This window comes from Colletes latitarsis, chromosome 4 (assembly GCF_051014445.1).
Source record: "Colletes latitarsis isolate SP2378_abdomen chromosome 4, iyColLati1, whole genome shotgun sequence".
Lineage (NCBI taxonomy): Eukaryota > Metazoa > Arthropoda > Insecta > Hymenoptera > Colletidae > Colletes > Colletes latitarsis.
In genome coordinates this window covers 35,755,350-35,778,487 of record NC_135137.1, presented here as the reverse complement: position 1 = coordinate 35,778,487, position 23,138 = coordinate 35,755,350, and the positions used below count along the sequence as shown (strand labels likewise).

General features: G+C 42.7%; 1 non-coding gene across 1 annotated transcript; it reads right to left on the bottom strand.

Annotated features, from left to right (window-relative positions):
* Positions 1 to 5,103: 5,103 nt before the first annotated feature.
* Positions 5,104 to 5,175, bottom strand: Trnaq-uug (transfer RNA glutamine (anticodon UUG)). Its single transcript has one exon. It is a non-coding gene; the product is annotated as a tRNA-Gln (tRNA).
* Between the last annotated feature and the right edge of the window lie 17,963 nt (positions 5,176 to 23,138).

Here is a 23,138-nt window from a genome sequence, read left to right as displayed (position 1 = left end):
GTTCCGCTCGTTAACCGGAAACTTCCAAGGGATCGTCTCGCTCGAATTTAAATTGAGAAAGTATTTTACGACCGCGCGAGAGTTTCACGGTAGCGTTGTCACATCTTGATGAACTTCCGGTAACGATCGCGGGTAAAATGTCCCCGGTCGTAGTCTGGGGCCCCGTCGTTCCACGATCGTTCCCCAGGAATCTGGTTCACGAAACCGACCGTCCCATCGGGATTAACGAACGGTGGGATCGCTTACCCGCCCCATTTGTTCCCGATTGCAACGGCGATTATCATAACCGATTATTCGCGTTTCGATATCTTGGAAATATCGACACCTGTGGATCCGAAACCGTCGCGAATCGAAACGTACCACGATTGCGGTACGATCGCTCTGAAATGAATCGAGCTTTCTTGAATGATAAAAAAAAATATCAAACGTATAACTTCGCGGGAATATAGAAATACCAACGAGCACCAAAATGGCTGACGATTATTGATTCGCAAACATTCGTCGACAATGGATTATTTATTAACGTTGCGAGCATCGAGGGCGCGGCTTTCCGCGTTAATTCGAGCGGCGCGTAAAAATGTTTATCGGTGGACGGTAATAAACAACGCGTGATGCGGCATAAACGAGCTCCATTAAAGTTCACCTCCGTTTTTTTCAGAAAAGGAAGGAAGCAGAGAGAAAAATCGCGAGCCGCTGATGCGCGCGGAAGTACATTGTGTTTGCGTTTAAAAACAAACTCCCTTCGTTCCTTACGGATATTTATCCTAGCAATGGCGGATCGCGCACGCTTCCCTGTTCCACTTTCCACTATATCCCCCTATTAAGAAGGCCGTCCCATGCAGAAACATTTTAATGACGCCTGCTACTAACTTGCACGATAAAACAACAATTTTTATCGTCTACTTAGTTATTCGTGTATCGATTTATTTATTTAACCGGAGAACTAGACTCTTCTCGTGCAGGGAAAACGTTACATTGTTTGGAGGAATTAATTCAGCTAATACACATTGACAGAATCGGTAATTTTATTCAAAAATATGGGAAATCCAGGTTACTTAAATTCTCCTAATTCTTCGGACACTTTTCTTCGACCACCTATTACTAAGTCAAACACACTTTCTTGTGAAATAAATAATAAATGCCCAAGTAAACATATCTTTTTTTTGTTCTATATAATCTTGTTATATAATATACAGGGTATTCGGTCACCCCTGGGAAAAATTTTAATGGGAGATTCTAGAGGCCAAAATAAGATGAAAATCAAGAATATCAATTTATTGATGGAGCTTTCGTTATTAACGTTTAAGATTTTCGCCCGTACTGAATTTTTTTCTCGAAAATGATTAGGATTTCGGGGGTATGTCTATTCACCAAAAATGATTGTAATTGACCCCTGCAACCGAAAATAATTTTTCCAAAACGATTTGAAATTTTTTAATTTTGTCGAAAAATTTCACACCTCGAATTTTTTTCTCGAAAGTGGGTAGGATTTCGAGGATATGTCTATTCACCAAAAATGATTGTAATTGACCTCTGCAGCTGAAAATAATTTTTTCAAAATGATTTGAAACTTTCCAGTTTTCAGGATAACAAACAGTTATATTTTCAGTAATGAATTTTTTTCTCGAAAGTGGGTAGGATTTCGGGGGTATGTCTATTCACCAAAAATGATTGTAATTGACCCCTGCAACCAAAAATGATTTTTCTAGAACGATTTGAAATTTTTAAATTTTGTCGAAAAATTTCACAACTTCTCGAATTTTTTTCTCGAAAGTGGGTAGGATTTCGAGGGTATGTCTATTCACCAAAAATGATTGTAATTGACCCCTGCAACCAAAAATAATTTTTCCAAAACGATTTGAAATTTTTTAATTTTGACGAAAAATTTCACACCTTTTCCAATTTTTTTCTCGAAAGTGGGTAGGATTTCGAGGGTATGTCTATTCACCAAAAATGATTGTAATTGACCCCTGCAACCAAAAATAATTTTTCCACAACGATTTGAAATTTTTAAATTTTGTCGAAAAATTTCACAACTTCTCGAATTTTTTTCTCGAAAGTGGGTAGGATTTCGAGGGTATGTCTAATGACTAAAACTGATTGTAATTGACTCCTGCAGCCGAAAATAATTTTTTCAGAACGATTTGAAATTTTTTAATTTTGACGAAAAATTTCACACCTTCTCGAATTTTTTTCTCGAAAGTGGGTAGGATTTCGAGGGTATGTCTATTCACAACAAATGATTGTAATTGACCCCTACAACCGAAAATAATTTTTCCAAAACGATTTAAAATTTTTTAATTTTGTCGAAAAATTTCACACCTTCTCGAATTTTTTTCTCGAAAGTGGGTAGAATTTCGAGGGTATGTCTATTCACCAAAAATGATTGTAATTAACCCCTACAACCGAAAATAATTTTTCCAGAACGATTTGAAATTTTTTAATTTTGTCGAAAAATTTCACACCTTCTCGAATTTTTTTCTCGAAAGTGGGTAGGATTTCGAGGGTATGTCTAATGACTAAAACTGATTGTAATTGACCCCTGCAGCCGAAAATAATTTTTTCAAAATGATTTGAAATTTTTTAATTTTATGTTTTAATAACTTTTTAACGAAGCCTCGAAAAATTGATATTCTTCATTTTCGTCTTATTTTGGCCTCTAGAATCTCCAAATTCTGTGTTGGATGTCCCAAAGGGTTAATAAGGTGGACGAATAAATTTTCTAAATACATTTCACAAATTCGTTTCAACGTTTTCCCTGGAAGCTCGCGAGTCAAAATTAAAACAGAATAAACGAACGACAGCCAATGCGTTAAAACCAGATGGCCTGGGTGTAAAAATGACGGGGCCATTAGCGGTTGAAATTTTCAGGATCCGCGTGTGCGGCCGTTCGTTCTGACGTTTCGAGCTACGTTCGAAAAAGCACTCGCGCGGTTCCGTGATAGCTTTCACGCGAAAAAGTAGCTTTAAAGCCCGCCGGGGGGAAAAGTCTGTCCATTTGGAAACAACCTGTACAAACGGACACCTGCGGAGAGAATGCGGACGGACAGGAGGGCCCGCCCACCTGACAATACGCTGTCTCGACGGAATCATAAAGCCGCTCTTTACGCGCGATGCGAAACGCCGCGCGGATAAAAACCGCGGCCATTTGCCCGTGCAGAGATTACGATAAACTCGAGCGAATATTTCACGACCGACAGACGTCGAATCGAGACGTCCATCGACCAACGGAGCAATTAGGAATCCCAAAATGCACGCCGAAAACAACAATCTCGCGTTATTCCCGCGCGAGATAAATCTCTTTCGAGAATTTTTTAGCAATAGAAAACTTCTGTTACTTTATAATACCATTTTGGATTTCGATTTTTCACGAGCGTTCAAACCGACAGAAAATAGCTGCAATATCGGAATTTTGGGAAATACTTGGCTTTTCGAAATTTCCTGGCCGGTGTGGAAATATTGGATGGACGGCGCATGATTAACGCTGATACCGGGAAACGCTCGATAATAATGTGCTCGCGTGCGCGAAGAAGCAACGGGAACAGCGAGCGTGCAATTTGCGTAATTTTACTATTCGCGTCGGCGTTTTGCGATTATGATCGATGACGCTCGGGCACGTCAGACTCGGGATTGAGGATGTTTGTCACACGAACGGATAATTTCTGTTGGTTTTTACGATTGCGGATGATATATGAACGAGGATACGATATACACTGCATGCCAAAAGTTTGGGATCCTCATAGGAATCTGATGTCTTTAAGAAAGCGATGGACGCCTGCAAAGAAACGCAGAATGTTTCAAAATCAACAGTGATCTTAATCTGATTCTTCTCTAATTTTCATTCCATACATTATCAATGACAATCGTACTATTATTGAAGAACAGTTGATTCACAAAACAATGTGAGTTTCTATTCGTCGATGCTACGTCGTATTGCAAAATTTCGATTTTCGTTTGGATCTACACGAGAGACGATAAATGGCTCAGAACTGGCAAACTTCCTACCTAATAATTTATCCATATGCTTTCTTATTACGTAAAGTACGTCGACGATAAAAGCAACGATCGCGGCAGGGAGAAAGAATTGAATTATGAAGGATTCTCGCGTCTATAATTTGTACAATTTTAATCAATCCTTAATGGCACGTTGTACGTCGACGCAATCTGTCATCGGAACTTACTTACACTGTTTCAACATCGTCTAAAAGGGGGTAACCCTTAATTTTGCCGGTAATTGGCGCCCCGGATGCATTTTTGATCCGCACGACAGGTAGCCGCGATGCACAGATTCGAGATAAGCCCAGCGCCGAGCAAAGCCTCGCGTCGACCCGTACGCACGTTTCACGGAAGACAGCGATATACCAGCGTACGCCTCTCGTGGATTATCGAATTGCATGTATAATAAATGAATTATCGCGATTAGCCGCGGACGCGATGGATACGCGCGTTATATAATTACCGATTAAACGGACCCCGTCGGACACGAAGATTTCGCGTCGACGTCGATCGCTGTTTCTGGACGAATTGTATTTCATTAAAAAATAAACGTGCTACGAGAACGCATTACAATATTGCGATCGGACGATTCGCGTCACGTGTTGATCGCGATACGAATCTCTGAATTTGATATTATATTACCGAATAATTTGGTAAATTTGAAAGATATACTATGTATTTTGACTTTAATAGCACTGGAAAAAAAATTGTAGAAGTTTTATTACGGTATGATGAATAAAATATCGCGATTAGCCTTGCTCGTAGATCCGCGCGTTACATAATTACCGATTAAATGGTAACAGATAAGATTTCGTGGACGTTGACGATGTAGACGCGTCCGCGTTAATTACCGAGAAGTTGGCTGATTGGCTTTCGTTAAAAATAGAGCAACGAAAGTGCATTACAACGTTGAGATCGATTGGATACTTGTCACGTATTGCGTGCTGTGCGAGTTCGAAGTCGATGCTGCGTCGTCAAATTCCTTTTCGACGATTGTTAACGGTTTTTGTTCGAGAATTTTAATTTAAAAAAATGTTATAAACTTTTGGCACGATTGTTTATGGTCGATGGATGATTGGTACGTGAGAATTTCGAAAAAAAAATATCAGGTCCCACCGAGATTTGAACTCGGATCGCTGGATTCAAAGTCCAGAGTGCTAACCATTACACCATGGGACCTTTGTGTTAGACTACGCCTCGTTAAGTTTCATTTTTGATCGATCGATATAAGCGGATCAATATCGATGTTATGTTGTTATTTATGGATAGGTGTTACTGTATTTTAATTTATAATACACTGTACGATTAATTTGAAAGGTCTGATCAGGCCTTAACTACATAAACGTGACTTTAAATTGAGTATATTAATTTCATAGTTTTTTAATTATTCTTAGTATGATTTTACATTTTTCAAATATAATTTATTTCTACCTTCCTGCGAGCTTTAAAACTAATTTATGTATTTCATAATGGGAAGATGGATTTATAAATTGAATTGGAATTGGACAATAATAAGTAAGGAAACACTTCTGTACTTGTTGATATTTAAACATATTCCGAATGATTTATCACGAACGAATTACGTAGTAATTAATAAACTTGGCTTGTTGGTACCTGATCAATAACGAGAGTAAACTGAAAATTGTAACGTTATCATGGAGATGTTAATTGCTACCATTTTGTTGATTTATTAACAAGCTGCTCTCGAACAGTTCAATAATATTTAATTTATAACTAGTATAGTATATTCCTGTATTTTGCATATTTTGGAAAAGGCCTAAATACGTCGTAAATTGATTTCGTGGATCGAAATCGTCCAATAAAAATATAATTATATTCGCATCGGAATTACATAATTCGAATTACGTATTCCGTTCATTGATCGAAAACAATACAAAAATAATTAATTTCCCTGACAATACGAATAAACAGCCGGTTTCGCAGGATAAGATATTAATGCGCCAGCCAATCTGTTTACAGCGATTGTTAAATTCAATCGGCAGACAGCCATTTCAGCCCGTTTCAATCGGATATCAAATCCGAGCGTAAGCCGCGGACGCGTCTCTTTCGTCCCCGAAAAAAGGAAGCGAAAAGGAAGAAGGAGGGACCATAATGGTAATTTACAAACCCCTTCCCACATTCCCGACACTCGAACCCCTCTTCCTCCCCGTTCGGGTCGACAGGGCGAAAGGGAAGAAAGCCTCTTGAGCCATTTCGCGAGTGTCGTCCCGGATCGGAAGAGGGCGAACAATATATAAATTCAGACCACCCCACCCAGTGGGGGGTGAAAGCGAACATAGATTTCGAAAGCATCGACAAGCAAGAGAGAAACCGTGGTTCGGGGGGTCTGGAAAGGGTACGGGTGGCTGTTGGAACCAACGTCCCCCTTCGCCTTGCCGGCGTGTCAACCCCTAATTGAACGGAAGCCAGCAATAAATATTACGTTTCTTTTCGTGGGGCCGGTTTTATAATGGCCGCGCAGTCTTCGCCGGTGCCTAGCGGCGGCGGAAGCGGATGTGCAATCAGTGTGACATGTGCTCGTGGCGGGCCTACGCGAATTTATTTCCCTCGCGCCGCTTAACAACCGTTGAGCCCAATCAGGGGTGGATCCTGCTTAAAAAAATTACCGGAATTTTTAAACAACATCAATAATTACTTTCTTAAAGCGATCGTATACACGTGAGACTCTTAAGCATATTTATTTCAAGCGAAAGCGATTTTGCTACGCTATATTCGACACCCTCGTACGACTAAGTTCCAAATTTCACTCTCGCGAGATGCACGAAAGCAGCTACGTAGAATCAAAATGTATTTCTACCTCCTCCCCCCAGTCAGGAATTAATCGGACCCGAAGCAAATTCATTTTCTCCGCGTTGCGCGAATCGATCATTAATGAAAGCCAAACAAAACCACGAGGGCTCCGAGTACACGTAACACACTTGACACCGATCATCCTGCACTGTCAATATGATTAATGGAAGCGTATACGTGACCATCCGCGCGCGCCATTCGTCAAAGGGAACCGAAAGAACAGGTGGGCCGTCGAACTACCCCACCGCTTTGTCTTTCGTCGCGGTTCGACCAGAGAGCCCTACCTCCCTCCTCTGAACGGAACGGTTCCCGCCCCCGCAGCGGGGGTCTCGCAGGCTGTGACTTCCGGTTCCTTTCCGATAATTAGAAACAGCCTCGTCTCGCGATAACAATAATGCCGCGTGCTGCGGCCCTCGAGGGCAGCAGCTCGTTCGACATCAAAGCGAACGACTCCATCCAACCTCCGACCCTCGCGCAGACGTCCTGTGCATCAAGGCACCGCTAATGAGATTCACTTTACGGTTTGCCCTGCTCTGCTCGCGACGCCGCTTTCCTTCGTTCGATTATTTTGATCATTTCGACGATAGGCGACGCCGCGCGCCCCTCTCGCGCCTTTGAGCCCGCCATCCTGGGCTCTGGGCGTCTTTTTCACGCGGACCTTGGCCTCCCGCGCAATTAAACGGATTTTTGAAAAGGTGCTCCGGCCCATTGTTCGACGAAACGCCTCCCAGGGCGGCCTTTGTGACGATCGACAACGAAACGGCTGTGGGGGTTGGCACTTTGGAAAGTTTTTACAACTATAGTAGCGAATGGAAGTGCGTTTCTGTTCGTAATATAGCTGAGCACAATACAGGGTGTTCGGCTATCCCTGGGAACAATTTTAATAGAGGATTCTAGAGGCCAAAATAAGACGAAAATCAAGAATACCAATTTGTCGATGGAGGCTTCGTTAAAAAGATGTTAACAATTAAATTCAAAAATTTCGAATCGTTCTGGAAAAATTATTTTCGGTTGCGGGGGTCGATTACAATCATTTTTGGTGAATAGACATACCCCCGAAATCCTGCGCATGTTCGAGAAAAAAATTCATTACTGAAAATGTAATGTCTGTCCACAACTGTTACCCCGAAAATTGAAAAGTTTCAAATCGTTCTGGAAAAATTATTTTCAGTTGCGGGGGTCAATTACAATCATTTTTGGTGAATACACATATCCTCGAAATCCTATGCAGTTTCGAGAAAAAAATTCGAGTAAGTGCTGAAAGTTTTGGGTGAAAAAAAAGAGTTCCGAATCGTCTTGGAAAAATTATTTTTAGTTGCAGGGGTCAATTACAATCATTTTTGGTGAATAGACATACCCCCGAAATCCAACTCAGTTTCGAGAAAAAAATTCCTTACCGAAAATATAATTTCTGACCAAATGTCAGCCCAAAATTTCATGCGAATCTTTAAAACGTCATAACTTCTGAACGGATTGGACGATTTTAATGTTTAAAAAAGCAAACTACGTGTATTTTGATGGAGAATATGTACAAATTGCAAAAATATTCGAAAAGTTGGTCCTTGACCCCGCAAAATGAGAAAAACCCCATAAAAATGGTCCAATTTTCAAACAGCCCTAACTCCTGCAATAGTAAATATATTTCAATGAAACTTTTTTCTGAAGTAGAGCTCATGGGTACCTACAAAAAAGTATTAGACAACTTTTCTGTAGGGAGTCAAACAAAATTATTAAACATCAAAAACGAATTTTTAAGGAAAATCGGTGCCTAAATTTTTCGGCGAAAATGAAAAATTTCGAATCGTTCTAAAAAAATTATTTCTAGATTCTAGGGTCAAATACAACCATTTTTGGTGAATACACATACCTCCGAATTCCTACCCACTTTCGAGAAAAAAATTCGAGGTGTGAAATTTTTCGACGGAAAAAAAAAATTTCAAATCGTTTTGGAAAAATTATTTTCGGTTGCGGGGGTCAATTACAAGCATTTTTGGTCAACAGACATAACCCCGAAATCCAACTCAGTTTCGAGAAAAAAATTCTTTACCGAAAATATAATTTCTGACCAGAAATGTCAGCCCATAATTTCATGCGAATGTTTAAAACGTCATAACTTCTGAACGGATTGGACGATTTTAATGTTTAAAACAGCAAACTGCGCGTATTTTAGTGAAGAATATGTAAAAATTGCAAAAATATTCGAAAAGTTGGCTCTTGACCCCGCAAAATGAGAAAAACCCCATAAAAATGGTCCAATTTACGAACAGCCATAACTCCTATAATAGTAAATATATTTCAATGAAACTTTTTTCTGAAGTAGAGCTCATGGGTACCTACAAAAAAGTATTAGACAACTTTTCTGTAGGGCGTCAAACAAAATTATTAAAAATCAAAATCAAATTTTTAAGGAAAATCGACAGGGGGTGCCTAAATTTTTCGGCGAAAATGAAAAATTTCGAATCGTTCTAAAAAAATTATTTCTAGATTCTAGGGTCAAATACAACCATTTTTGGTGAATACACATACCTCCGAAATCCTACCCACTTTCGAGAAAAAAATTCGAGGTGTGAAATTTTTCGATAGAAAAAGAAAATTTCAAATCGTTTTGGAAAAATTATTTTCGGTTGTGGAAGTCAATTACAATCATTTTTGGTGAATAGACATACCCCCGAAATCTTGCACATTTTCGAAAAAAAAATTCAGTAATGGTGAAACTTTAAACGTTAATAACTGTTTAACAAAGCCTTCATCGACAAATTGGTATTCTTGATTTTCGTCTTATTTTGGCCTCTAGAATCCCCCATTAAAATTTTTTCAGGGGTTGCCGAACACCCTGTATAAGTAATGATCTTTGAGACCAGTGATGGTCAAGACTTAAATTGTCAGCTCCTTGACGCAATACTTATTTTATAAAATCAAGGGAACTATTTTCACAATAAAGATGTTTAAAATGAAAACGACTATAAGTAATCATCTATATTTGGATACAAGAGAAAATAAATGCAACTAAATTCATCGTTATGGATCTATGAGAGATCTAAACACAAGTCCTCCGAGCGTAGGTTCCAAGATCGCCTTGCGCCGCGTATCTGAAATTCATGGATGGAAGTGGATACCGCAGAGAACGCATGATTTACCGAATTGAGATTCAAAACCCGTACTCCGCTTTTGCCCGGACCGTTCGAACCGATAGAGACATCGCGGTTGTCCTGCGATTCTATCGCGAGCGAGCGGAACGTCTTAAGCGGCTGACGTTTAACAATATATTAAACCGTAGCTTTTACGATTCCGCGTTTTCTGCCGTAAATTCCAACGAAAATTTCGTTAAGAACAAGCAGATACAAATTTATCGACGATATTTTACTGGAAGTTATTGCGTTCTTAAATTGGACGCCACTTACGCGAAGATTCATTGCCGAGTAACTGGCACTTTATTAAAGATTTTATCATTGCACGGGTATTAAGCGAGCAGGGGTACGATCGTATACGTTACCAATTATACGCACGACTGTCTTTAATCGTCTCTAGATACAATTATACATTTCCGTTACATCGTGTGCTTAATTGGATCGATCATTTCTACCTGGGTAATTTCAGCCCAACGTGGCGTGCATTAGCGACCTGTGTGTATACTGCCAATCTTGGGTGCCTGCGATCGCGTATATGTGCACGCTCGGTCGATTATCGTGTTTTGCTTATTTCCTAATGCCTGACGGCTAATGCCGGAAGATTACGTTAAATCGATACCGGGATCACAGGGAATTAATTCGCGCTTTCAATGAATCAATGATAAGAACAGGTGTAATTACGATCCTCTGTATACTTCGCGTGCCCACAGTGTATCGTATCTGGATGCTGTATTCTAGAAATTAATTCAGGACACGAAAGTAATTACTATAACCGAGATAAATGTGCTCCCTCGGCCTTGTTTCCATCGAGCTTCCAATTCCTATCGACATCTGTACTTACCTTCTCTTATAATAGAAAGTCTTCCATTAAAAACGAATGTTTGCAGATGGTTCTGGGTCGATGGTCGGGGGGGCTGTAGCATCGTAGACGAGATTATAAAAGAAATTTGTTATTAGGAGAGAAAAATATGGTTCGAAATGTTCTCCCTCTGTGAACGACATTTTGGGTTTCCGTTTAATCCATCATCGGTCCTCTAAATCGAAGCGGCACAGCTCGGGGCGATAACGGAACACGGAGGACGACCATTGCGGTGATAGTTCATTAAAATATCCATGAATACATAATTCTCCGCGCGGAGTGCAGCGCGCGGGTCAGATAAATCGATGGGAGCGCGCATGGAATCGCGATGGAAGAATAATTCCGACGGGCGCCGCGCGATTAATCGCCGTAACGCTGGAAAAATATTCTATTTTGCTTACGTGCTGCCCCATTAAAACCGCCGATTATTTATAAACGCGACCTCCCCGCGCCCGTTAGAATTGAATCGCCCTCGGGGGGGGGGGGGGGGGGGGGCGAGAATCGACCGCGTTTCAATTTCCCATTGCCCGGGCTCCGCTACAAATTGTCTAACATCCTGCTATTAATAACATCGACGACGCGTAATTCGCGAAAACGATCGTGCAATCTTTTCCCCGTCGCGTTTCTGAATTTGCAAATCATTTACCACCGCGACAAACTCAACGGTCGTGGAGACATATTATTATCATATTCTTATTTTTCCGAAGTGGTTTCGGAGTACACTCGAATATATAGCGTTGTTATATCTCGCGTAATATCACCGCGAAGAACAATTGATAGATCGTTTATTAAATAATAAAGCATAACTTAAGAGCGTGCTTACGACCCGGAGCTATGCAGCAGGTAACAAATCGAATCCCCCAGCTCGTAGAATGATAGGAAAATAACGCAACGTTACCGGCGCGGTAATAAATTGTCTAACATCCTGCCATTAATAATATCGACGACGCGTAATTCGTGAAACGATCGAACAATATGCCCCGGTGCGATTTCCTAGCGTGTCGTTGTCGGTCCTTCGAATCGAGTGACAGTAGAATAGGAGGCGCGTTAGTCACGGGCCATTTTGCCACCAGGCGTGACCTGCACGCTCCTTTATTTTCCAGCGTTAATTCGTTACCGACATGTCGGGTTCTCGTCCTCGAGGAAGTCACCCCCCCCCCCTGCCCCCAATGGTCTCCTGTTTCCCGCGCGTTCTAAAATCCGGGCCCGGTTCGCGCGGACCAGTCACGTGTCAGCGCCTAGGGTGCATCATAATGCGCTCGTCCCCGTTCGTGCATCAGAGATGCCAGAGGGAGCCTCGGGTGCAACGAAGACACCTCATTCCACTTTCTCACACTATGCCAGATCACGCGTACGTGAGCTCGTAGAGATTCGGAAAGTCGACAAAGGCAAACTGACACATGCCCTTTTTCTCGATTCTCCGAAGCTGCTCGAAGTAATTTCGGACCGCCTCGTGGGAGTCGAGAGAGAAAGGCTCACATTTGCCTTCTCGCTCTTAACAACTGAAATCCGACCTCACGTCAACGGCATACGATTCGGAATCTCGACTGACCAGGTATTTTTATTTGCCTTTCCTAGAGTTCATTACTGAACTCTGCAAATTACTCCTGGTTTCTATTTGCCTCTGATGACCTCTGATGACCAGTGCTGACAAAAGTACAGAACTCCCGACAACTTTTGACACCATACAGCGACTGTTACTGACAGCTTCTGATTACTGCTTGCCTCTGCTGGACTCTGCTGACCATCGCTTATATTTCTGACAACCTATAACGATTACTACCGACTTCTGCTAACCTCTGTTGGTCTTTGCTGATCTCTGTCAGCGTGTGCTCGTCTCTGCTGAACTTTCCTGGCCTCTGCCGAACGCTACTGACCACTGCAGGTATTTCTGATAATGTATAACGATTAATACTTACTACTGCATGCCCCTACAAGTATCTGCTTGCCTTTGCAGGTTTCTGCTCGCCTGTGCATGTTTTTACTGGCCTCTGCTGAAGACTGCTGACCACCCCTGATGCTTCTGACATCGTATAACAATTACTACATGCTACTGTTCGCCCCTGCTGATCTCTGCTTGCCACTGCATGCCTCTGCTCGTCTCTGCTGACCGCTGCTGACCACCTCTGATGCTTCCGACAACATATAACGCTTACTACTTGCTACTATTCGCCCCTGGTGATCTCTGCTTGCCATTGCTGACCTCTGCTGACCACTGCTTATATTTCTGGCAACGTGTAACGCATGCTGGTCTCTGCTTGCCTCTACACACCTCTGCTGGCCCCTGTTGACCACTGCTGACCTTTGTCGACAACTCCTGACATGATGTATATGTATTAAAGCTTTGTATAATGTAAATCTATGGCAATAAATAATATAATTGCAAAGAATTCTATGTGTTCTCGTCACTTTTACCTTTCTTTTCCGCTCCCCATTATTCCCTTAGTTATAAGAAACCGTTTCTTTACTTAAAACTAGAATTCCAAAGTGCCCGGGGCGTTTTCTGAAATGCCGGTGACCTTGACCCATTTTCGAAACTGGGTCAAGGCCAAATCCTGATTCCCAAAGCGCCCGGAATTTTTCTAAGATTCGATGGCCTTGACCTACTTTCGAAATTGGGTCAAGGCCATCCGGATTCTCAAGTTGGCCCGAAGATTTCTAAAATTTCGAATGGCCTTGACCTACTTTCGAAACTGGGTCAAGGCCATCCGGATTCCCAAGTTGGCCCGAAGATTTCTAAAATTTCGAATGGCCTTGACCTACTTTCGAAATTGGGTCAAGGCCAAATCCGGATTCTCAAATTGCCCGAGATTTTTCTGAGATTCGATGGCCTTGACCCAATTTCGAAAGTAGGTCAAGGCCATCCGGATTTCCAAGTTGGCCCGAAGATTTCTAAAATTTCGAATGGCCTTGACCTACTTTCGAAATTGGGTCAAGGTCATCCGGATTCCCAAGTTGGCCCGAAGATTTCTAAGATTCGAATGACCTTGACCCAATTTCGAAAGTGGGTCAAGGCCAAATCCGGATTCTCAAACTGCCCGGAATTTTTCTAAGATTCGAATGGCCTTGACCCACTTTCGAAACTGGGCCAAGGTCAAGGTCAAATTCGGATTTCCAAAGTTCCCGGAACATTTCTAAAATGCTGGTGAACTTGCGAAGAGGGTGGTACGCATCTTATAGGTAGGAGAATGATTTGGAGAGGAAAAGGACGGTAAAAAATGATGAGGACACACAGAATACTTTAAAATTATATCATTTATTGTCATAGATTTACATTATACAAAACTTTAATACATATAAACATATTATATTATATTATATCATGTCACAAGTTGTCAGCAACGGTCAGCAGTGGTCAGCGATGGTCAGCTGACGTCGGGAGATGTTGGCAGAGGCCAGCTTAGGTCGGGAGATGCTGGCAGAGGTCAGCAGAGGCTGGCAGTAGCCTGTAGTAGTCGTTGTATGTTGCCAGAAATATAAGCGGTGGTCAGCAGTGGTCAGCAGCGGTCAGCAGAGGCCAACGGAGGCCAGCAGAGGCATGCAGAGGCAAGTAGAGTCCAGCAGGGGCAAACAGTAACAAGTAGTAATCGTTATACGTTGTCGGAAGCATCAGGGGTGGTCAGCTGTGGTCAGCAGAGGCTAGCAGTGGCAAGCAGTGGCAAGCAGAGTCCAGCAGGGGCAAGCAGTAACAAGTAGTAATCGTTATACGTTGTCAGAAGCATCAGGAGTGGTCAGCAGTGGTCAGCAGAGGCCAGCGGAGGCTTGCAGACGTCAGTAGTAATCGTTATACGTTGTCAGAAATATAAGCGGTGGTCAGCAGAAGCCAGCGGAAGCTTGGAGATGCTGGCAATAGTCAGTCGTAATCGTTATTCGTTGTCAGAAGTATTAGCAGTGGTCAGCAATGGTCAGCAGAGGCCTGTAGAAAAATTCAAAAGTACTTAAAGTATTTTGATTTGAAAAGATCGTAGTAATAATATACATATGTACGCTCATCATAGGAATAATAAAAAAGAATTTCTCTTTTTCCAATAATTAAAATATGATCAGGAAACGCGTATTTCTATAAAACAAATTAGGTCGAAAAGTAAAAATGCCTACGCAGTCGTGGGATCGGATTTCAGTTGTTCAAGAGCGAGAAGGCAAATGTGAGCCTTCCTCTCTCGACTCCCACAAGGCGGTTCGAAATTACTTCGGGCAGCTTCGGAGAATCGAAAAAGAGGACATGTGTCAGTTTGCCTTTGTCGACTATCCGAATCTCTACGAGCTCACGTACGCGTGATCTCGCATAGTGTGAGAAAGTGGAATGAGGTGTCCCCAATGTACGTGGGGCTCCGTCTGGCATCTCTGCCGTGCATCGAGATGCATACGTAATTAACGGGAAGCATTAACGGGAATTAACAGGCGGCTTAACGGCGTGGAAAAGCAACGTGGGACGAGGAAGACGCCGGAGGCAGTCCCTTTCGTGTCTTCCCTTTGGCGTCTGTTTTCGCAATATTTATTTATTCAAGTAGCATTTGAAAGAAAAAACAAGGTAACAGAGTGATATTTAAATCCGCCTTTGGGCTCAGGAATTATGTTTGTCGATATTTACTGAAAAGACTTTAACACATTTACTACGGTGGTATCTAGATTTGGCAGACAATTTTGCTTATCCTATTAGATTAAATCTAGTTAAGTGTAGTACTCATAAAGATATCGAATGAAAGTAATAAAATATTATGAAACTCTCAGACTAGACAATTTTTTGACATAGTTATTTCGTCGTTAGTTCTAATAGAAAACGAACACGTAATCGTTTGTGGTTGATTTCATGACGCAAGACATCGACTGCGTATAGCTTACATTGAAATACCAGGCAAGTTCGTACGAATTAGTATGCTCGAGTGCACAGAATAGTGCAATAGCTGAATTGTGATAAATAGTGGAGCCTACTTTCAAGATTCTGAAGTACCAGAATTTTCTTTGAACCTAGTTTTATCTAAAAGTACCGAGTGATTTTGTTTGCACTGTTTGGCCCAATTTCAAGAACGACGGTTTCCAGGCACACGAGATTCCAGAACGTTTGACTGGTCAAATCAATTTATATCTAAACGCTTCCAGCCGACTTTATTCACATTCTGGCGCATTCGCGTCAACTGGCGCATTTACATCAATTCGCTCGTGATGCAGATTCTTCGTCTCACCATCGAACGTCCCCATATCCCAAGCAATGTTCTACTAATTGCAAGCAATATCAGAGAAAACAAAGCATATTTCGAATACCAATTCCTTTAAAAAATTACAATATTCTACGGTTCTTTTTTTCCAGAAGAAAATCTCATCTAGATTCTTCAATATGAGCAGTCAATATATTCATCGTCACTTGACTGCGAATGGTTATGTAAAATTAGATACGAATTATTATATTTAGGGATTGATACAACCCTCTACGAAGTTCCCATTTCATTCTGTTAATAAAAATCAACACATATCCTTGTGAACCAACCACTCATTCCAATCTCAGAAAAAGACTTCCCATCCAGGTTTGCATCTTCCGAAGAAAAGCTTAGGAAACCGTTAGGAAGTCTCTCTCACGGTTTCACGGGGGTCAAAGCGGGCCAGAAGCAGGAGGGGTAGTTTTGGTAATTTCCCAGTGTAACGGAAGCTCCGCGTGCCGGTTTCACGCGCGTCCCGTAATTTTATCCGCGCGAAATCAACGTCGTCGCCGTGACAAAACTGCTCTGGCAGATGCCGCTATGCGGGCACAATCTGCCGATGGCATCTGACCGGTCACGCCCATCTCGGATCATTACTCCGGTTATCATTTTCACTTTTGTCGGCGGTGGTACGGGCCCGATAATGGAGGCCAGAGACCGCGAGCGGGGTCGGGGATCTCCCTTTACGCGCTCACGGGCCGTATACCCCTTGTCTCGCGCTTCTCGCCGACTTGACCACCCGCCGCGCGATTGTGTCTGCCTTAATGGTCCTCGCTCCTACGGTGTCGCGAAAAACGGACAGAGACGGAAGTTCAAAGGGCAGAGTCGAAAGGACCCGGGGGCTCCGCTTCTTTCCGCTCGGTGAACCGCGCTCGAGTTATTAGCTTTGTCTTGATGGAGATGAATATCTTTTGGGGACGGGGCGTCGGGCGCGAGCGGGTTATAAGCAACTTTGTAACCGGCACCCGAGAGGGCTGAGTCACGGGCGTACGCGAGGCTTCGACGTCGAGCTTTTTACGTTGCGTCAAGTTTGCGACGCTTGATAAATAGTTGCGAAGAATAGTTAGTCTCCAACATGGGAGAACAATCGGGCTCTATCTGCGTTCGGTATCTCTACGATACGGGGATCGTCGAGGAAGGGTGTTCTCGTGCGACATCTTGGATCAAAGTATGCTCTCTATAGATTCCAAACACGCTCTTGGGGGTCTTTCACTCCGAGGTGAGTCTAGACAGGGGGTACGTGGAGGAAATTTTCGACCGGAAAAGAAATTTCAAATCGTTCTGGAAAAAATGTTTTTTGTTGCGTGGGTCGATCACGATCATTTTTGGTCGATAGACACACCCCCGAATTCCTACGTTGTTTCGAGAAAAAAATTCCACATCGAAAATAAAGTGTCTGACCATGAATGATGATTCCCCTGAAATTCGGCGAAATTGAAAAGTTTCAAATCGTTCTGGAAAAATTATTTTCTGCTACGGGGGTCAATTACAATCATTTTTGGTCATTACATATACCCTCGAAATCCTACGCAGATTCGAGAAAAAAATTCCTTACCGAAAATATGATGTGTATGATGTGAATATCTTTAAAATATCATAACTTCTGAACGGATTGAGGAATTTTAATGTTTAAAAAAGCAAACTACGCGTATTTTGGTGGAGAATATGTAGAAATTGCAAAAATATTCGAAAAGTTGGTCCTTGGCCCCGCAAAATGAGAAAAACCCCATAAAAATGGTCCAATTTACGAACAGCCATAACTCCTACAATTGTGAATATATTTCAATGAAACTTTTTTTTGAAGTAGAGCTCATGGGTACTTAGAGAAAAGTATTAGACAACTTTTCTGTAGGGCGTCAAACAAAATTACTAAAAATGAAAAAGGAATTTTTAAGAAAAATCGACAGGGGTAGGTGCCTAAATTTTTCGGCGAAAATGAAAAATTTCAAATCGTTCCGAAAAAATTATTTTCAGCTGCAGGGGTCAATTACAATCATTTTTGGTCATTAGATATACCCTCGAAATCCTACGCAGATTCGAGAAAAAAATTCCTTACCGAAAATATGATGTGAGGCCAAAAACTGCCCTCAAATTTCGTGCATATCTTTAAAATATCATAACTTCTGAACGAATTGAGGGATTTTAATGTTTAAAAAAGCAAACGACGCGTATATTAGTGTAGAATATGTAGGAATTCTAAAAATATTGGAAAAGTCGTTCCTTGACTCTGTAAAATGAGAAAAACCATATAAAAGTGGTCCAATTTTCAAACAGCCATAACTCCTACAATTGTGAATATATTTCAATGAAACTTTTTTCTGAAGTAGAGCTCATGGATACCTACAGAAAAGTATTAGACAACTTTTCTGTAGGGCGTCGAACAAAATTACTAAAAATGAAAAAGGAATTTTTAAGAAAAATCGACAGGTAGGTGCCTAAATTTTTCGGCGGAAAAAAAAAATTTCGAATCGTTCTAAAAAAATTATTTCTAGATTCTGGGGTCAAATACAACCATTTTTGGTCATTACACATACCGTCGAAATCCTACCCACTTTCTAGAAAAAAATTCGAGAAGGTATGAAATTTTTCGACAAAATTAAAAAATTTCAAATCGTTCCGAAAAAATTATTTTCAGCTGCGAGGGTCAATTACAATCATTTTTGGTCAACAGACACACCCTCGAAATCCTACGCAGATTCGAGAAAAAAATTCCTTACCGAAAATACAATGTCTGACCAGAGACATGAATGATTCCCCTGAAATTCCATGCGTCTGTTTAAAAAGTCATAACTCCTGAACGGATTGGAGGATTTCAATGTTTCAAAATGCAAACAACACGTAGGACATTAATCGATTGATGCCCAATTCTGGACCGTAGAGCTTTCATTAAAACACAATAAAACTTTTAGTAATGTTACGAGTGACTCGAAAATGTTAATGTACCGAAAAAATGCATTGGATGTAAGGTCTACGGGTATACTTTCGTCCGTGGTTCAGCCCCGCGAAAGGTGTCCACGACTCGGAAACTGTCGATAGGAATTGTCGGCCGAGTTGACAAATGGTCCCGGTTACCCGGGGTCTCTAGCAGCGGATTCTTGTAATTTTAGATTACACTTGGCCGGCCCGGGGGCTATGGTTAACGCATGGCTGGCCAAACCCCCTCGACCATCACGGAGTATCTTGTCCAGAAGGGTTAGATTAGATACGTCGTTCACTTCGGGCCATATATCTGTTCGACCCCGTCTTTCCATCGCTATGTCGCGCGTGTGGCGTGCACACCTATTCCTGTCCCGGTCCCGGTGTGCGTGCATTTATTGACCATGCGTGTCCACCCTTATGTGTGTTTTGCGCGCGCGTATGATCCCTTGGTCCATCGTCCGTGTGCACGGCTGTCCGCGCGTGTGCGAGCGTACCGGTGAGTTACGGGGCTGCGGACAGAGTGATGCATTGCCGTGGAACCGAGAAGGACCAGATCCCACGAGAATCGAACCGGGGGACCCCTTGCGCCTCACACCATCGGCCACCGTGACAGGAACCTGGTGAATTATTGGAATATCGACGCCACCGGGCATTAAATGCTTCAATTACGATTATTATCGAAATGTATTGGAATTACGAGCGCCTGCGTGCGATACTCCCGGAGGCTGCACCCTGAAACCCGAGACTGCAGTCTGCAGGATGCACGAGTCCCGTTTCTATTTTTGCGTCGTCAAGAATACGAACTTCTCTTTCTTTTTTTATGATCGAAAGAGCCCTCGTTGGGGAAACGCGATCGTAAAGAACATCGAGGAATAAAATAAAAAGTCGTATCACGTGATAAATACGGGGACTCGCGGCGACTGCTAATGCAGATAAAGTGTATAAAACTGCGCCCGGTTATGGATTCTCGCACTGGTTGCGTTCCGCCGTGGTAAAACTGTCCGCGGTGAAATACACAGGGGACCGGTACCGAGGGTAAACGTTATTGTTGCACCATATAAATCGCGCTTGATCGCGGAGGAGTATGGATCGTATATCAAAACTACTGCCGTTGCGCGCGCGGTAATTTGTGGTTGGTAATAGAAGAGGGAGAACCCCCGACGAAATTATTATCCAGAAAATACACGGGCTACGCGGTCGGGCAACGTCACCGGAATTGCTCGAAACCCGTGCCAAAATCTTCGACGGCCATCGCAAGGATCCACGTACAACAACGCGTTATTAATGGAAATTGGATTCGTATTTATATCGCACTTATATCGTTCTATCGCGTTTTACGCGTGCTTATGCTCGCATGACTCGGTAATATTGTCGTCTGATTTATCTCGCCGCATGGTACTAACGCGCATCACCTCCACTCGTAATTGTCGCGTGGTACGTTCGATTAATGCGCGCCATAATTTACGCCGTAATATCCCTCCGCTGTATTACTATTAAATTCATAATTTATCTACTGCGAGATATTTAATTCACATTAATTCCTGTTTCTCCGATTACGCGGTCTATCAACGCTTTCGAACGTTAATTAATTTCGCGACCGCGACCCCCTCGTGGAATTAACGACATTGGTAAATAAAGAAATCACTCTTGACGCGAACCGGTGGAATAGAGATTTGGGTCAAAACGAACAGGTTCTACGGTAACAAACGTAATCGTGCGAGATCTAATTGATCCCCGGTACCGACTGGAAAGTCAACTCGGAAACGGGGAGAGGAAAGTGGAAGCGCGGCTCGGTAATAGAGAAGTTTCGAGCCGAGCTCGTTAAAACTAACTCGTAGCCTTTTCCCAATCGCTAATGCGTCCATCCGGCCGCATCCAGCGGTACTTTATTTTTATTTAAACCGGCCAGACCCTCTAGACGCGGTCTACGTTGTTGGCTGGCTGGTTCGGAGACCCCCATCGCGTTCATTTCATTTCGACGGGGACCGATCCGATCGATTACCGCGATTCAAATAAAATGTAAATGCCGGTACGAGCGCGACTCGTGTGTTATGCAAATTTACGTACGCCCGGTAATCGCCGAGTGGAAGCCGATGTCTTCCTACGTTGCTAATGGTCCGGGAAAATGACGGGGAAAAAAAATAAAAAAATAGAGTCGTCGATCGCCGTTAGGATGAGAATGACGCGAACGCTTCTTTGGTTCTCGTTTCGGGGAGTAGGTGTGCGTACCGTCGACGAGAAGAATGGAAGAGACGTAGAACGTTTTCGCAGGAACGTTCCTAGGAGGGGTTGCACTCCTGGGTGCACTTGACTTCAATAGTTTAACGAAATTGCCGAAGACACGTGGATTCCTCTCGTTTCGAGTTGATCTGATTCCCGGAGCTGCTACGATATTTATTCGAGCCAGCCCAGGGCTCCAGGCGTCTCTCGTTGCTCGCCCAGACAGTCTCGAAAACTGAGCTCGATCGTCGAAGCTCACCGTGCGGGAGAAATTGGATTCTCCTTTGAAATTGGCAGGTCTTTACGCTCGGTGCGATTTCCCTTTTCCACGGTTGTTTTTGCTTGTTGCTGCGAGCGGGCTGCGAGCGAATTGTCGTCCATTGATTCAAGTATCAATCTTTCAGGCGAACGTACACGGGACGCGCTCGTTGGAAACGACTTGGACTTTAATAAAAAGAATATAAACCTGGAATGGTTCTCGTTTATTTGCTGGGGATCCTAGCGAATCCCTTGGGAATGCAAACTTTTAAATTTTCCAACGATCTTGCTGGCTAGTTCGAAACGGTTATTTTTTAATTGGAAAAAATAGGGGATGCGATTCTCGAATATTTCTGGTAGATGACAAAATTTGCTATTTGACCCTTTGCACTCCGAATTATATTTCAATTTTGTTATCAGCAGCTCCCAAGTGTTTTATTTGAAATTTACAAATCCAATAAAATATCTGTTTTATTTACATTATCGTTGTATTTTGTAATTTTCATATGACATAGGAGCGCAAAGGGTTGAAGTATTTTTAGCTATTCTCGCGTTGCGAATAAAATGATGAAATATCTTTTGAGATCCTGAAACGTCGAATGGGGAAAAAGCCATTACCGGGTCGAACAAATCGCGTCGTCGCAGAGACGTCGAGAGTACATCCATTACATTCCTGTCCACTAATGTCCACCACTTACCCGTTGTAATTAATGCCGCGTCCAGACCGGGCTTCTATCGAAACAATCGACGCCGGGGTACCGAATGGAACCGCGCAGCGACAGTAAGCGTGACGGCGACTCACAATCGGAACCATTGCGGGGGTGTGGGCGCGAGCTGCAACAGTGCCGATAGGCAAATCCAATGGCGAGGATCGGTGCTCGAGGGTGTCCGATAAACAAAGACAGACCTGTCAGCCGATCGAAAGACGAAACTGGAGGGACGGGAATGGAACGGAAGATCGACGCGCTCAATTGTGGCCGCTCTGCATACGCGTACTCCGGACGCATGTCCGCGCTGAAAGGACACGAGGTCCGTGCTGGTGCATACCAGAGCAGAAATTCTTATCCAGATACAAATTCTAAACGTCATTCGTCTATCACACGCTGAATGGAAATGAAAATTTTAATTATGGAATATCTAACTGGTCGATCGAAGTAAGTTTTACCCATCTGTGAGACGTATGTATTGCTGGTTGGTCCCAACGCGGTGATAAACTGAAAAATTAATGGGGTAGGTTAGGGGTCACTGGATTCTTCAGGATGTAATGGGGAAAAGTAAAAATGTGTGAAATGTGAATGGGGATCTCTGTGGACTGGTATTGATATTGTTAGGAGTAAATCAAGGTTCCAATCTTACAAGAATAGTACAAAATAATGCTCCATTGAACTATCGAATATTACTATTAGATATCCTTAGGCAAAGAAAACTGTTCAGTCAATGTCTTAACGTTGATATGTACATTACATCGATTCATCACGCAATCAAAAATAAAAATTAATTCCCACGATGGAGTATGCATCGCAAGAGGATCGTCGAAGATTTTTTAACGAGACCTGGGAAGGGTGGCGGGTTATTGACACGAGGGTTAAGGCGATGCAACCCCTTTAAGGGCGAGAGGGAGAGGATGATGGACGCGGACAATCGGGGCCAGTACGCGCGCGCGTGCAAACGCGTCGCTTGGACACATGTCCGAATCGAAAGGACGCCGAGGTGCATGCCAGTGCATTCATTGCACCGGCTCCTGGTTGGACC